Raw genomic sequence first — 5,235 nt, 5'->3', positions numbered from 1 at the left:
AATAAGACAAACTCCACCCTAGTCGATTTAGTTACTAGCCCCACACCTTGGGTTAAATCCTTCTTAACAACAGGACCTAGACCCATAGACTAGTCCATGACAGAGAGCTCTTCCAGACAGCATCCTGGGCAAATTCAGGCTCTGCCTACCTTGTTTTACAGGGTGGAAACAAAAGATCTCATTTCCCACCTCCTGAAATATCCTCTGCCCAGTCCATATTTGACTGTTGTTTTGAACTTGGAGCTGTCATAAGATGGAAAGTCATTCTTCATCATTTCTAACAAATTTAGCATATCTTCCTTGAACCACAAATCCTGTCCTTTGTTGGTAGACATTTCCAGGTCTGTGAGACTATCTGCTTTTCTGTCCACCTTCCAGCTGCTTTAGCCACGTCTTTGGTAGCACTGGCCTGGGAACCCAGTGTTAAAGACACCTCACCCCAGAGCAGCACAGTCTCTGAGGTCCCCATTCCAATGTATCCATCCCTGCTCTGAGCCAGGTGACATCCCTATTTTGTCCTTGCTCAGCCATAACTCCAACTCCCTCATGGGGTAGCATGGCCTCTTGTATTGATATGGTTAGCTCATTGTTTTTGGGATGTTACAACTTTCTTATATTATTGTGTCTGTGTCATAGTTGTCTTAAATTCTCAGCATTTCAGAGCTACAGTCATTTGAAAAAGCCTCAATCGAGGGCCTGCCCTCATCTGAATGGCTGGTTGCTATGTCTGTGAGAGATAGTGTTGATGATTGATTAGGAAGGCTCTTCCACTGAGGGTGGCAATATCCCTAAGCAAGTGGTCCCGGGCTGGATGAGAGAGCAGGCTGAGCATGAGACAGTGACCAAGCAAGAGAGTAAGCCAGGAGACTGTTTGTTCATGCTTTTTGCCTTCAGTTTCTAACCTAGCTCCCAAAATAATGGACTGATCTGACAGAACCATGTACAACAACCACATATTACCAGAGAGGCTTTTGCTTAGAGGATTCAATCACAGCAGCAGAGTAGCAAGTTAGAACAACAACATGGTATCAAAGGGCTATTTTGCTGCTGTACAGAATCTATGTTGTAGATTGCATTCTTGTGGAGAAGAACACATTTTGGGTATAAAGGTTTTTGGATTGGTTGGTTTCTTTAACGCTCCACTGGGGGTCCTGCCTGACTGCAGATGTGGCCTCTTCACCATCCATATTTCACTGCTATGCATCTCAGCTAAGATCAACCCCATAGATTCCTTGTCACCCTCCAATTCATGGTCTCTGGCACATCCTAAATATACCCCCTCCCTTCTCCAGGCAGCTGCAGATTTTGATTCATTTTCCCCCTCTGGCCCTCTCTTGTCTCTCGCCACACCTTTTGTTGCTTCTACCCGATTCCTCTTTCTTATCTGCTCTCCCATCCAGTTCTCTCTCTTCCATCTGCCTCCTATGATTGCTTATTCCCCCTTCTGAGTGGGAATAATTCAACCATTCTCATTTGGGCCTTCCTTCTTGTTTAGTTTCTTTGTATCTATGGAGTATAGTATGGGTTTCCTGTATTTTATGATTATTATTCACTTGTGAGTCCATACATGCATGTGCTTTTAAATCTAGGTTACCTCACAGAGATGATAGTATTTAGCTGTATCCATTTGCCTGCAAAATTCATGATGTCATTGTATTTAATAGCTGAATAATGTTTCATTTTGTAAATGAACCACATTTTCCATATCCATATTTTGGTTGAGGGGCATCTGGATTCTTTCCAGTTTTAAGTTTTTGTAATTAAAATGGCTATGAACTTAGTAGAGTCCCTACTCTAAGTCACTGCCTTCACAGACTCTCTACTGTATCTTCTGTTTGTCCTTTGAGAGGATGTGGGCCCCTGGGTACCCATGATGGTGTATCAAGTCTGTATTGGGTTATGTTTATCCTCGCTACTGAGGCCAGAAGTGTCAGCCCAGTTAAAGGAACAAATTGCAATCATAGACAGCAGCTTTGGGACAGCTCCTGCTACAGTAGTTGTAGGACCATCATGAAGACTGACCTGCAATCTGCTACTTAAGGGCCAGGGTCCTTTGTCCAGCCTGTGTGTGTTATTGTTTGTGGCTCAGTCTCTGAATGTGCCCAAGGATCAAGATTAGTTGAGTCTCCTGGTTTTCCTGTGGAGTTCCTATCCTCTTCAGGGCCCTCAATCTTCCCCCCACCCTTCCATTAGAGTTACCAAGGTCTATGCAACGTTTGACTCTGGATCCACTACTGCTTCTGTCAGATGTTGGGTGGAGCCTCTCAATAGACAATTATGGAAGGCTCCTGTGTGGGAGCATCAAAGAGTATCCTTAATAATGTCATGAATTGGAGCATGTCCATGTATGCCTCCAATTGAATGAGTTTTCATTGGCCATTCCTTCAGTCTCTGCTCCAGATTTACCCCTGAATTTCTCTTAGCCAGGACAAATTTTGTTCTGGGTGTCTCCAGTGTTGTGGTTGAATCTGATCCTTCAGCTTTCTTCTCATGCTCCCATACATTCCCCATTTGGACTCTGTCCCTAAATCACATAAGAGACTGTGCACACATTTGCTATTCAACCCTATTCTATTTTGCAATCTGGTGGTTTTATATTTTTAACTTTATTCATTCTGTTTCTGCTTTTCTAGACCAAATTTCCCTGTGAAGCACTTCCTGTTCTAATTGTAGATATAGAAACTACATAAGCCACCTGACATATTTTTGTTAAGTAGGCACATGATTTTGTGCTGCTCTTAGTCTACATCTTTCATTTTGAAATTCAGCAAAATATATAGATTATATTCTATTTCTCCAGATGGCTTCTGCTCACATCATTAATATTATCTGATTCTTCAGAGTCATTGAATTGCAGATGTATGATATTCTGCCTAACTCTTGTGTTTCTTCTGAAATTTTGGATAAATAAGTGTGTTATACGTGTGTGCATGACTATGAATGTGTGCCTCATCTTTACTGTTGTCAGAAGATGCCCTCAGAATTTATGATCATGATGAAATGGACAGGTGTTGGTCCACATGTGTATGTCATAAATTGACCACGATTATGTGGAAGACCAGCAAGAGGTTTCAACTCCTGAGCTATATCTCCTGAACTACGTTCTTTATTTCTGATCAACATATACATTACTAATATTTTCACTTGTCTATTTTTAACTGTTTAAACATACATTCCCTTCTAGTAAAATTTAATTAATTTTGCTGTTTAAACTGGTTCACTGCATGTTTTTCAAGATGAATACAGTGCTGCAGTGAATGCATAATTCTTTGCAGTAACTTCATTAAAGAACTGTGAATTCATTCTGTCATTTTTGTTTCCTGCTTTATTTTTGTAGCAGAGTGAGGTTCTTAACATGTAACTTTTGCTGTCCTGAAACTCATTGCATAGACCGTGCTGGCATCCAGCTCAATGATATTCACCTGCCTGTACCTCTGTGATTAAAGACATGAGCAAATACACACAGCTTGCCCATCACTTTTGTAGTTAGTAATTTTTCATCCAGCTTTTCAGATGTGTGCTCAGTACAGTTGATCTGTTTCCCCCTGCATATCCCTCTCAATTGCCATTTGTGTTGTAAGGCTATATCCTATTCTAAGGGGTCAGGAGTGACACAGATGAACCCTGTTTCAAGGGTTCAAGTGTCAATATTTCAGGTTTCTTCTAAACTGACATGATGATTATATTATAATTTGTGTGTCAGAAAATAAGTGGAGGAATCACCTGAATTATTTGATTATATTGTCTAGGAAGCATAACTTTACTTTGTATTGATGTCAGTATCAGGCTTTGTGTTGTAACATGTGTGTGATATTTTAGGAAGCAGTGAGTTTCGATGATGTGCATGTGAACTTCACTGCAGAAGAGTGGAATTTGCTGGATCCTTCCCAGAAAAATCTCTACAAAGATGTGATGCTGGAGACCTACTGGAACCTCACTGCTATTGGTAAGACTGATTTTTTTTTTTTTGCTTCTCAAAATAAGGGAAAAATGTTTCTGGGTTACTGATGATCATGTCTTATTTCAATGGAGAACAAGTAATATTGAGTTGAATAAATCAGGTTCATTGCTGTGAAAATTCAGAATAACTTGAATTTTGCCTAATTCCAATACCATATCATTGATTTTCTTGTACCTTGGTTTTAGGCTATAATTTGGAAGTCCATCATACTGAAGAACAACATCAAACTTCTAGACATCATGAAAGGTATTTTTTGGGGGGTAGGGGGTTTCAAGACAGGGTTTCTCTGTGTAACCCTGGCTGTCCTGGGACTCACTCTGTAGACCAGCTAGCCTGGAACTCAGAAATCTGCCTGCCTCTGCCTCCCAAGTGCCGGGATTAAAAGTGTGCACCACCACCACCCGGCCATGAAAGGTAATTTTAATGTTTAGTCGAATACAAATATGCCTGTGAGGAAATTTAATATGATCTGGATGCTCTAAAGGAAAGCAAGTGTGTAAAATATGAGTCATTTTATTGTAGCTATGATTATAATATTCTCCCAAAACTATGTACCTCAATGTCAGTTATCTGATTGGTGTTTGCAAGGCATTTCTGTAAGCAAGAAGAGAAGGAAACAATGCCTTAAGAGATTCCTTTAATTGATTTGTATCTCCATTAGAGCTATGTTGTGGAACTACCAATTTGTATAGTCTCATAATATTTAGATGTTGCACATTGAATAGTGATAAACATGTATCCATAACCTTCTAATAATCAAATAGTCCATGATAAAGTTGGTGACACTCGTATTCTTATAGTGAAATTTTTAAGTTTATTGTTTTGTCAGTTTATGAAAATCGAGAATGTTGTTTTGGAGAAACATTAATCATGTCTACAATGAACAAAAAGTCAATGCATGTGAATTCAATGTGGAAACATTTCATTTGTTCTGCTTTTTTAATTGCGGTATCAATTGTCATCATGGATGAAACCATGTGAGTATAGGGATACTAAAAAAAACAACCTCTGTCTATTTCACAACAATGAGAAGATATGTACTATTCTGCCTTTGGTAGACTTTCTGAATATGATAGGTGTTTACAATTAATTGGTTTTCTGACTTTACCCAAATTCACACTTCAGAAAATCTTTATGGGTACTAGAAGTTTGCAGTTCTTCAGTTCACCCTGTTTCACAGTGCTTTTGTGGTGTGATGCATACAACAGGAAAAACTAAGAATGCAATCAGAGTTTTAATGCTCTTAGTTGTTACATTTTATTCTGACCTGTGAA

Source organism: Arvicanthis niloticus, assembly GCF_011762505.2.
Source record: "Arvicanthis niloticus isolate mArvNil1 chromosome Y unlocalized genomic scaffold, mArvNil1.pat.X SUPER_Y_unloc_2, whole genome shotgun sequence".
Taxonomy (NCBI): domain Eukaryota; kingdom Metazoa; phylum Chordata; class Mammalia; order Rodentia; family Muridae; genus Arvicanthis; species Arvicanthis niloticus.
This window is presented reverse-complemented; position numbering follows the sequence as displayed.